The 12,312-nt window shown below is 45.5% G+C and overlaps 1 long non-coding RNA gene and 1 pseudogene across 1 annotated transcript; both read left to right on the forward strand.

The window, feature by feature from the left end:
• Positions 1-12,312, forward strand: part of LOC117045114 — a 61,741-nt pseudogene that overhangs the window by 32,810 nt on the left and 16,619 nt on the right.
• On the forward strand, positions 4,435-6,888 carry LOC117045117. The gene is made up of 2 exons (XR_004426401.1): positions 4,435-4,480; positions 6,824-6,888. It is a non-coding gene; the product is annotated as an uncharacterized LOC117045117 (long non-coding RNA).

A 12,312-nucleotide genomic window follows, 5' to 3' on the forward strand; every position in this document is an offset into this window, starting at 1 on the left:
CCCTCAAAAAAAATCCGCGTGGAGGGAGGGAGGAAAGGGGGGAGTTTGTAGTTTGAATCCATTGCCCCGTGTCCACTTCTCTGGAGCAGCAGAAAACAACCTTTCACCCTCCTCTATATGACATCCTTTGATATATTTGAACATGGCTATCATATCTCCCCTTAACCTTCTCTTCTCCAGGCTAAACATTCCCAGCTCCCTAAGCCGTTCCTCATAAGGCATCGTTTCCAGGCCTTTGACCATTTTGGTTGCCCTCCTCTGGACACGTTCCAGCTTGTCAGTATCCTTCTTGAACTGTGGTGCCCAGAACTGGACACAGTATTCCAGGTGAGGTCTGACCAGAGCAGAATATAGTGGTACTATTACTTCCCTTGATCTAGATGCTATACTCCTAGTGATGCAGCCCAGAATTGCATTGGCTTTTTTAGCTGCTGCATCACACTGTTGACTCATGTCAAGTTTGTGGTCTACCAAGACTCCTAGATCCTTTTCACGTGCACTGCTCTCAAGCCAGGTGTCACCCATCCTGTATTTGTGCCTTTCAATTTTTTTGCCCAAGTGTAGTACTTTACATTTCTCCCTGTTAAAATTCATCTTGTTTGCTTTGGCCCAGTTCTCTAATCTGTTAAGTTCATTTTGAAGTGTGATCCTGTCCTCTGGGGTATTAACCACCCCTCCCAATTTGGTGTCATCTGCAAACTTGATCAGGATGCCCTCAAGCCCATCATCCAAGTCATTGATGAAGATGTTGAATAAGACTGGGCCCAAGACAGAACCCTGTGGCACCCCACTAGTCACTTCTCTTCAGGATGAAGAGGATCCATTGACAAGCACCCTTTGGGTTCGGTCAGTCAGCCAGTTACAAATCCACTGAATGGTAGCATTGTCTAGCCCACATTTTACCAGCTTCTTTACAAGAATATCATGGGGCACCTTGTCAAAGGCCTTGCTGAAATCAAGATAGGCTACATCCACAGCGTTCCCTTCATCTACCAGGCTTGTAATGCTGTCAAAAAACGAGATCAGGTTAGTCTGACATGACTTGTTTTTCAGAAACCCATGCTGACTTTTAGTTGTCACAGCGTTCCTTTCTAGGTGCTCACAGACTGTTTTCTTAATGATCTGCTCTAGAATCTTTCCTGGTATTGATGTCAGGCTGACTGGGCGGTAATTGTTTGGGTCCTCTCTTTTCCCCTTTTTGAAAATAGGGACAACACTCCTGAATTCGAGGAGGTTCCTTGCCTCCTGCAAAGCCCTTTTCCCTGATAGTTGTTCCTCTGGTTTCCGGCAAACAGAGGGAAATGTTAAAGAGTCCAACCAAGAGCCTCACCCCCAAAAGGATATCTGGGCATTGGCGTAACCCCCCCTAAATCCATAAAAAGGAATAAAAAGCCAATGTTCTGCCAACCGAGAGAGGGCAATGCTGGGTGGACTCGGCTCTGCAAGGGTTAAAGGGAACAGAGCTGCCTTCCTAGAGAGGATAGGAAGCAAGAGGGGGCGGGCCAGGTCCTCCAGAGCCCAGGCCCCTCCCTCCCTCCCCAGTCCCCTCCTGCAAGGGCTGCATGGCTGTCCCCTCCTGGGATCTGGTGAGTGGGGAGGCGGTGGGGGTCTCAGGGCTGCAGCAGGGGAGGGGGCCAGCCTGGGGGGCCTGGTCTGCTCATGCAGGGGGAGGAGAGAGAGGGTCCTGCCAGGGAGGGGCCAGGTCTGCCACGCTCTCCTTCCTGCAGATCACAGGATCCCAAATGGCTCCCACGAAATCTCCTTTCTTTCAACAAAGGAGTCCCTGGGACTTTAACTCTGTGTGACATCGCTCAGCGTGATTCCACAACAGGAAACTTATGCAAATGGTTTTGCAAAGCTGGACGAGGAGGTGGACTAGCCATCCCCCCAAAAAAAACCATTTGGGGGAAGGAAGGAAAGGGGGGCGAGAAAGGGCAGGAATAAAGAGAGGAATCCCAGCCCATAGTCTGGCTGCTGCATTGCAAACCAGTTTCCCAGTGTCTCCCAGGGCAGCTCCACACGGAGGCCACTGCAGCAATCCCCTCGCACCCAGAGCAGGGCATCCCAGGACCACATCCTCTCTGTCCCAAAGGGATTGTTGCTGGAAAAGCAGCCGGAAATGGGCGCTGCTACTCACTGAGCCTCCAGGGACCTTGTGTGTGTGTTAAGCTATCTGACAGAATAATAATAAATTGCCCACCTAAATTTCAAGGGAGATGTCTTCTTCCTCATCCACTTGGCCCTCAGGGGGTTAATCAGATACATACCTGGCCCTCGGGGCAAAGAAAAAGGGACCCCACCCCAGGAGTCTTTCTTGAGAGCAGCAGAGAGTCCAAGTGCAAGAAAAGGAGACAGAAGCAGGGGAGTGGGGGTGGGGGTGGGGAGCAATTCCTGAATCCCCCCCCCCCCGATGAGGCCCCCCACTACAGCCAATCATCCATTTTTCACAAGATACAAAGGATTCTGACTTCATGCATTGACTAGAGGGCAGAAGAAACCAGGTTGATTAATCCGTTCAGTTTCCTCAACATTTTACATTGCTAGAAAGCTAGAGACTTATTTCTTCTCCAGGGGCGTTCCTAGCCCCTTGGCTGCCAGGGCGGGAAGCCAAGAGGCACCCCTGGGGGCGGGGGGATGCCGAGCGGGGGCTTTGGGAGACTCTGTGGGCTGCAAAGAGTCCTGAAGCAGCTGCTGTAGCACAAAGGGGTGCCAGGCTGCGGCTTCGGGGCTCTCTGCAGCCCGTAGAGACTCCCGAAGCTGCCGCCCGGGCCCCCTCGGGGGAGTGCAAGTGGGGCAGGGAGAGGGCCAGGGCAGTGCTCCAGGGGTGGCCAGCGAGGGGGGTGGCACCCCGACTCGCTGGTGGCCCCTGCAGCTGCACCCCGGCAGTGCCGAAAATAGCCTAAAAAGAATTTTAAAAATAAAATAAAAAGGGGGGAAGCCCAGTGGGCGGGGGGGCCCCCGATGTGTCACCCCCAGCAGGGGCGCTGCCGGGGGGCCCTCTGCCCCCGCTGCGACGCCCCTGTTCTTCTCTTCATCCTCATTCTTTTCAAAAACACTCATCCATGCTTGCTCAGGGAACCATTCCCTCCCCCCGTCCTACAAATTGTGTAACAGAACGATGTATTTGCTTTGTAGGATTTGCTAGAGCTTCTCATTCAGAGGGACAGAACTTGGCAGAAGACCAAAGGGTTCCTTCCGATCTCTCGGAGGCTTCCTGAGAGCACAGATGGATGAGCGAGACTCAGCTGGCCCTGGAGCAGGAAGAGGCCATGCCATCCAAACTGGGAGCAGTGGGGGATTCTGGGAAAACCCAAAGAAGAAGATCCTGGGTGAGGAGGACACCCTCCGCTCACAGGTGCAGAGCCGGCAGTTGAGGCAGTTCTGTTGCCAGGAGGCCAAAGGACCCCGAGAGATTTGCAGCCGACTCTACCACTTTTGCCACCAGTGGCTGAAGCCAGAAAGGCACACGAAAGCTGAGATGCTGGACATGGTGATCTTGGAGCAGTTCCTGGCTGTCCTTCCCCCGGAGATGGAGAGCTGGGTGAGGGAATGCGGAGCGGAGACCAGTTCCCAGGCGGTGGCCCTGGCCGAAGGTTTCCTCCTGAGTCAGGCAGAGGAGAGAAAGCAGGTGAGAGAGACTTTCCTCTGGATTCTCCCAAGGGGCTCCAAGCAGGACAGAGAACATCCCATAATGGTCTGCTGATGGCCCATCCATTTTCCAGGAAAGTATCCATGGGATGAGATCTCACACCCTTCAAGTCTTTGTCATTCTCTTCCTAATATTTCTCACCAGGATCGTTTTGCAGAAATGGACCTGGATTCCTGTGAGGCAGAGAGGCCTCCGTTGGACACCAGAGAGAGGCCACTGGGTAAGGAGGAAGGTGGTTTTTCTCCGTTTGGTCTCATTCTGTTGGTTTTCCAACTCATCTGAGGGTTCTTTTCATGTTATTTTGGGGGGAGACAGTTGGGAAGAAGGGTCCAAAGGAGTGGAGGTGTATTTCTGCATAACAAACATGAAATGGGCACAAACATCCAAATGCTCTCAGCAGGTAAGGCTTTCTCAAAGGCGCATCTGTAGTTAGAGATGCCCTGTTTCACCTGTGAGAGAAGCAGGCACTCCTGGCGTCCTGCTTACCTTTTTTCTCTTGCAGGTGACCGAATGCTGCCAGCAAGACCTCCTGATCCATCTTTTCATGGGGGCAGAAGGGAAGCAGCGGCTGTGGAACCAGATCAGGTCAGGGGAAGCTGCCTTGTGGGGACAGAGGCCGAGGGGTGGAATGATGTCAAGGCTCAAGAAGTGGTGGTGAACAACAGTGTTGTCTCAGAGGAGGACAATTCCCCCTTTTCTTTCAGAGTCCAGTGTGCTTTGAAGATGTTGCTGTTCGTTTCACAGTCGAGGAGTGGGCATTGCTGGATCCTGACCAGAGAGCTCTGCATAAGGACGTCATGGAGGAGAATTGTGGGATCGTGGCCTCTCTTGGTAAGGCGCCCTATGGGATCTTTCATATCTGCCTGGAAATTCAAAAAATACCTTTATGTGACCAACCTCATATATTTTCACGGAGCTCAACAGCGCCCCCTATAACACGTGGGAACCTAACACCCCCACAATAGACAGTAAATAACAGTTTTTTCTTTGAACAATCTTCCTCAAATTATTCCTTTTTCTACCACGATTGGGTTGCTCTGAACTGCCCAGGCCATCTTAAATGTCAGCTTCAGAATTGTTAGGAAAGATAAGTAGCTTGAGGTTTTCTGTTTTTGTTTTTGCTCCGGTCAGTCTTGGGTTGACCAAAGATACGACTGACATTGGAGATGGAGGGGATGCCATGACTGGGCCAAACAAAATCCATCCCAGAGAAGAGCCAGGCTTATTGAATCTCAGGTAGTAGTAGCAGTGAGGATGATGATGATGATGGTGGTGATTGTAATACAGTGGTACCTCGGTTTACCAACTTAATCTTTTCCGGAACAGGACTGTTCTTAAATCGAGGTACCACTGTATTACAATCACCATCATCATCCTCTTCATCATCACTACTACTGCTAATATTTTTTATTTATACCCTGCGGCTTCCAATACATATATAAACATGAAACATAAATAATAATAATCTGATTCCACATAAAAAGAAGATTAAAATCAACAACTAATACTAGTGGGCAAAATTCTGGAAACCCCGTTGTGAAAAGTGTATTTCTGAGGTTTGATGGCTCATAACACCACTTTTGTGTCAAGTAATACGACAAAATTATATATCAATGGAAATATCATTTAACCTTTCGCTTTAATTACGGCCTTACGACACCTTCCCATGAAGTGAACCAAGTTTTTAGTTCTGCAGCTGTAATAATGTGAAACCAAGACTGAATTATTGCCTCTGTTAATTGGACTTTATTGCTGGGTTGCTTCTGACTGACAGGTTTCTTTAGTCGGCTCCATAGATTTCCAATTGGGTTAATGTTTGGGCTATTCCCAGGCCATTCCAGCAGTGGAATAGGATTATCTTGAAAGCACCTTTTGCGCACAGCAGCAACATGCAGTTGAATCCTGTTGAAATAGAAATTAATTAATTCTATAAACATATATAGATGCTTCAGTATCTGGGAAAAGATCACCTGCAGAACGCTTCAGTTTGGGCTCAAGTATTTCATTCAGGGATTTTGGGGCGTTTACATTAATGACACAAATTCTGCCCACACCTTTTGCTGCCATACAACCCCAGATCCTCACACTATCTGGGTGTTTCACGGTCGGTGTAATGCAAGAGGGATTTACCGTATTTTTCGCTCCATAAGACGCACTTTTTCCCTCCTAAAAAGTAAGGGGAAATGTCTGTGCCTCTTATGGAGCGAATGCGTGGTCCCTGAAGCCGAATTGCCTAGGGGCCAAAAGCAGATCGTGCTTTTTTGTTGTTTTTTTAAGAAAGAGAGAAAGGGGTGTTGAAAGGAAGCCGCTGAACAGCTGGTGAGCAAGGGGGTCGGGAGAGAGATAAGGCTCCCTTTTTGCCCCGCCCCCTTGCCCAGGTCTCCATTGTTGAATGTTCTGCAGAAGGAGGCTGTTTGTTTCCCCAGCGACTTGTGACTGGCTGATTAGATTATCTGTCTGGAAACTGTAGAAACGGCTCCCTTTCCTTTCCTAAAGTAGCTGCAGAACTGGGAGTTGAATCCCATAAAAACAGGGCTTTTCCTCTTTGCAAAAGAAGCTGCACAACTTTGAGCTGATCCTAAAAAATAAGGGGGCTTTCCTCCTTTCCTCCTCTAAAAACTAGGTCCGTCTTATGTAGCAAAAATACGGTAAATCTTCTCCAATTCTTCTCCTTGTGTATTTCATGCCATCACTACTAAGCAAGGACATTTTGGGTCTCATCGCTCCAAATAACACTGTCCCATTGGTCTGCTGACCAGCCTTTGTGCACCTTTTCCTGTCTTTACCAATGTGATTTTGGAGTGACTGAGTCTCCTTATACCTCTTCAAAAATATAGAAATGTCAGCTTTGCTTAGGTTTTCCCCAATCTTTCATCTAATTTCTTCATAACTGTAACCTTGTTCACTTAATAGTACTATTTTACATCGCTTTCTGGGTGACCAGTCAACTCTTTGTGCCATTTCTATAATTTTATTAGGTTTTACAACCTCACTAAATGAAAGAACACAAAAAACCAACCAACTTGATAGCAGTCACATAACATAAAAGTCAAGCTAAGCAATAATAAATATGTTGGTTAATGACAAACAACACAGGTAATGAACACGCCCAACTCACTTCAGTTCTTCTCCATTTGTTCCTGAGGCTCTAATCCCTTTTTGTCTCCATTGCAGATTGTGATGAATCGGAAATCGAGAACAAAAGTGACTACGACAAAATCCCCAGAGAGGAGAAGCCATGTAAAAATTTGGAGTGTGCAGAAAGCTGCAGTCAGAGCTCCCATTCCACTTCCCATCAACAAAATCTCATTGGAAAGAAACACTATCAATGCATGGAATGTGGAAAGAGTTTTAGTCAGAGCTCGTCTCCCACTTCCCATCAAAGTATTCATACAGGGGAGAAACTATTTCAGAGTGTGGAATGTGGAAAGAACTTCAGTTTGAGCTCCTCTCTCACTTCCCATCAAATAATTGATACAGGGGAGAAACTATTTCAGAGTGTGGAATGTGGAAAGAACTTCAGTTTGAGCTCCTCTCTCACTTCACTTCAAAGAATTCATACAGGGGAGAAACCATATCTGTTTGTGGAATGTGGAAAGAGTTTCACTGATAGCTCCTCTCTCACTAAGCATCAAAGAATTCATACAGGGGAGAAACCATATCAGTGTGTGGATTGTGGAAAGAACTTTAGTACAAAGGACAGTCTCACTTCCCATCAAATAATTCATACAGGGGAGAAACCCTATCAGTGTGTGGAATGTGGAAAGAGCTTTAGTACAAAGGACAGTCTTACTAAGCATAAAAGAATTCATACAGGGGAGAAACCATATCAGTGTGTGGAATGTGGAAAGAGCTTTAGTCAGAGCTCCCATCTCACTAAACATCAGAGAATTCATACAGGGGAGAAACCCTATCAGTGTGTGGAATGTGGAAAGAGCTTTAGTAGAAAGGACAGTCTCACTAAGCATCAAAGAATTCATACAGGGGGAAAAGCATATCAGTGTGTGGAATGTGGAAAGAGCTTCAATCAGAGCTCCAATCTCACTTAACATCAAAGAATTCATAAAGGGACAAAACCCTATCAGTGCTTTGAATGTGGAAACAGGTTCACTGAGAAGTCTTCTCTCACGTCCCATCAAAGAATTCATACAGGGGAGAAACCCTATCAGTGTGTGGAATGTGGAAAGAGATTCAGGAAGAGCTCCCATCTCACTAAACATCAGAGAATTCATACAGGGGAGAAACCCTATCACTGCGTGGAATGTGGAAAGAGTTTCACTGATAGCTCCTCTCTCGCTACCCATCAAAGAATTCATACAGGGGAGAGACCTTTTCAGTGTGTGGAATGTGGAAAGAGTTTCAGTCGCAGCCACAGTCTCACTTTCCATCAAAGAATTCATACAGGGGAGAAACCCTATCAGTGTGTGGCATGTGGAAAGAGCTTCAGTAGGAAAGACAGTCTCACTTCCCATCAAAGAATTCATATAGAGGAGAAACCATATCAGTGTGCGGAATGTGGAAATAGCTTGAGGAAGAAGGACAGTCTCACTTCCCATCAAAGAATTCATACAGGCGATAAACCATATCAGTGTGTGGAATGTGGAAAGAGCTACACTGATAGCACCAAACTCACATCCCATAAAAGAATTCATACAAAGATTGGAATAACCATTATACAGCTTTAGGAGCCAGGATATCTGCACCTTCTAATGCCCTTTTAAAATATGATGTTTTGTGTTTTTATGTTGTGTTTTTATTTGTAACCGTCCTGAGATCTGTGTGTGTAGGGAATAGGTGCCAACTCTCAAAGGGCTAAGGGTCTCTGGGCCCCCCATGAAATATTTGAGGAGGCCACCCCAATTTTTGGCGGGTGTTTTTTTTTCCAAACGCAACCTTTTATTCTTCTGCAACTTGCCATACAATTTCTCTTTCAATTTGCCCTCTCAAAAATAAAAAAATAAACACAAAGGTCATGAGGAAAACAAGATAGAAGAAAATACAAATGTGTACAGGTCCCATCTTTGCAGGCCAAACGCAAAAGTTTCTTTAAAGCAGTGTTTCCCAACCTTGGGTCCCCAGCTGCTCCCGGCTACAGTTCCCATCATCCCTCCCCTAGGGATGATGGGAGTTGTAGTCCAAAAACAGCTGGAGACCAAAGTTTGCTTTAAAGCTGGCCCTGTGACACCCTGGAGCTAATTCATGCTGATGTAACTGGCCCTTTTCCACCAAGTGTATCCCATAATAAGTATTATTTAATCCTGGTGGATGACTACTTTAGGTTTGGTTGGGTCTATTAAAGCAAAAGTCTGAGGTGCCCCAAACTTTGAAATTCTGGGTGAGAAGGGTAGAAAGACAACTTGGTAAAAAAGGTGTGTTCTATCCAGACAGAGAAGGGGAATATATGGCAAGCTCCCTGAGAGACTGGTTGCAGTCTCAAGGGATTAAACATAGACTTGCCAACGTGGTAACTCCTCAGGAGAACGGATTAGCAGAGCGTAGGGGAGGTGTCCTGCAGACACAGATGAAAGCATTGTTAGCAGATGCAGATCTTCCAATTAAATTTTGTTTTCACTTTGGCAGACCAACACGGCTACTTACCTGTACCTGTAATCATGTGTGCTGTATTAGTAATTCACTGCTCCCGTTGCTGGGTATGTGACTAGTATATCACATGTCTCTGTTTACTTTACTTTTTTAATGAATATTTGTTGAATTTTTACAAGAAATAAAAATACAGATCTCAATCATCATGTTGTATACCATTGTTCTCCCTCCCCTCCTCTGGACTTCCCTCAACTCCCCCTCTGCTGAGTTATTTAGCTTTATTTGTTGTATCCTGCTTTTCTTATGTAAAAGTAAATTCCCTTATCATTTCTCTAAAATATCTGCTACTGAAATAAAGTTGTGAATGTTTATTCAAACCCTGCCAGTGAATCCAGTCCATTTTGCTGTTTCTGCAAATAGACTAAATGGTTCCCAGACTCTTTTGACGTCCTTTTTGTCCTTCTCTCGTTGTTTATCTTTTTGTCCTTCTCTCGTAGCCAACTTTGCATAGTTCGTCAGTTTTTCTTGCCATTGTTCCTTTTATGGTATTTCTTCCGTCTTCCAATATTGTGCAATCAAGATTCTGGCTGCTGTTGTAGCACACATAAATAATATCCATTTTTCTTTTGGCAGCTCTTGGTTTGAGATACCTAACAAAAAGGCTTCAGGGTGTTGAAGAAAGTTCATTTTGAACATGAACCTGCTTACTTTCCTAGGCTTGGAAAGTGTAAGAACAGAAGTCAGTCTTATCTCTGCTGTCATGTGACAAAGACACAAGAGAACAGAAACAGCAAAGGTATTCGGCCTCCTAAAACTGTTGAAGCCTGACTGTTAATTGTAAAGTCATTCTGGGCCATGTGACTCACTTACCTTAAATGTAGCGACCATTTTGTCTCAGTCTCAGAGTTTGTGTCAGTATAGAGCAGAGTCTGTATTCAGTATGTGTTCTCTTAAAACGTTTTGGAACTATGTTATGAAGAAGTTTATTTTAAACTTAGTAAAGATTTTATTACTTCAATGAAGAACTCTGTGTCATTAATTCCTGCTGCATGTCAGGTTATGGCGCCCAGGATCTTACGGATGGCGAATTGCTACAGCTGGAGGTGTTGGCGCATTTAAACTGAGTAACTGCGCAACAAAAGGCATTCTGAGGAGACTGCAAAGTATAATCAGGAGTTGTTTTAATTAAAGAAAAATAACAGAAGTTACATTAATTACAAGAACGTTACAGAAACATGACCCACCACCCAGGGTACTGAGAGAGGTACGCAGACCTCATTATATACTGTATCTGATTGCTGATATGCCTTAAATCAATACAAACTTAACATCACCTGCTGTACTGCCCCACAGCTGCAAAACATTTTTCACTTCCGAGGGTGTTGCATCTTGAAGTGGCACCTTCACAGCGCAGCCCCGTGTTTGTCTACTCAGAAGTAAGTCCCATTGCGCTCCATGGGACTTACTTCCGGGTAAGTTTGCAGCCTTTCAAAGACTTTAACCAGCGCACTTAGCAAATCCCCGCTGAGGTCCATCGGGATTTAGGTCCTGGTAAAACGAGCCTAGCCAGGACTGCAGCATAACCGATTATGCAATCTGCAAAGGACTAAAGGTGTGTGTTGTTACTATTGAATAGAATAAATCTTCATTGTCATTGTCCCTTTGCATGAAACAACGAAATTGCTCTATTAAGCGCCATAGTGGGATTTGATGGTGTGTTGTTGTTGTTTTTAAGGGGGCATGCACTGGCCTTGAGTGAAAAACGCACTCACCCTTTTGCTTATATTGTTAGAATCATAGAACTGTGGAGTTGGAAGGGACACCCGAGGGTCCTCTAGCAGCCCAACCCCCGGCAATACAAGTATCTCAACACGTGCTCTCCCATCCAGTTTGAAACCATACTGGGCCCTGCTTAGTTATTTAACTTAGTAGTTGCCTAACATGGGGGTTGGGGTGGGAGTCACTGGGCAATTTGCCATCAAGCAAAAATTTTGCTGGACCTCTTCCTTATATTATCACCGTTCTTAATGCTATTTATTAGTTGCCTAACACAGGGGAGTATCCAGAAGCGAAAGGTTCGTTGAGACCTCTTACTTGTATTACTATTATTGGTAACATTAATATTGTTATTGTTATTTCATTTGTTGATTGCTTGGGGGAGCCTCTGTGTGACTCAAGCAGCATCTGCATTGGGGTATACTGCATTTGGGAGGGACTGTGTTGTTTGCTAGTGTTGTTTGTGTTGTTTGCTAGGGCTTTCAAAAAGGTGTTGAACGGCCTTATTTGCACATGGTTATGCATACCAGTCTCAGTGCTGCCTGGGTTTCAGTATTGCCAATCCTCTTGGTTGACACAGCATTCAGAAAGAGCTTTCAAACTAGGTGTGCTGGAAAAGATCCTGAGGGATTTCTTTTTTTTAAGTATGGGCAGTAAAGTATCATGAAACGCAGTTAGTTGGTCTGAAGATAATGTCCCCCGTAAATAGAATGTTAAGTTTATGCTGCAGTATGAGTTTATTCAAAGCGTTAACAGGCAGTGCATGGAGCCCAGACTGGATTGTTAGTTGAAATACATATATACATATACATATATATGCAGTGTTATATTTGTTTTAAATGTCACAATGGTTTTGCTTCTCCCAGTTTTTTTTTCCCCTTCAGAAACGGGTCCAAGTGGCTATTTTTGTCTTAAAGGTTGCAGACCCCTGCTCTAGAGGAACCACAGGTTCTGCACGTTGCAGATTTAGACTCTGCCAAACAATATTGGGATCGTCTACATCAGATACACCTGTCTGACAGTGCTGGTTCAATAATTGGACTAACTAGGAGGCTGTACAGAACTGTGCTACCTGAAGGTGGATGTTTAACAACACACCTCCAGACTTTGCGCATGTTATTCCTCCAGTTGCAAAGGAGAGGTAAAAGATTTCCAGACCTGGATCAAGTCTGTATCCTGCTATCCAGTCTCCCACCAAGTTTTAATATTGTGATAGCTTCTCTGGAAAGCATGAGGCAATAAGATTTATTGGTGGCGTATGTGACGACCCGTCTACAGGAGGAATCTGAAAAGCGCATGGAAAAGCTGAGTGAGAAGGCTGACCGGCGGAGTTCCAGTCGCCC

The sequence above is a fragment of the Lacerta agilis genome, chromosome 4 (genome assembly GCF_009819535.1).
Source record: "Lacerta agilis isolate rLacAgi1 chromosome 4, rLacAgi1.pri, whole genome shotgun sequence".
NCBI classification, from domain to species: Eukaryota; Metazoa; Chordata; class Lepidosauria; order Squamata; family Lacertidae; genus Lacerta; species Lacerta agilis.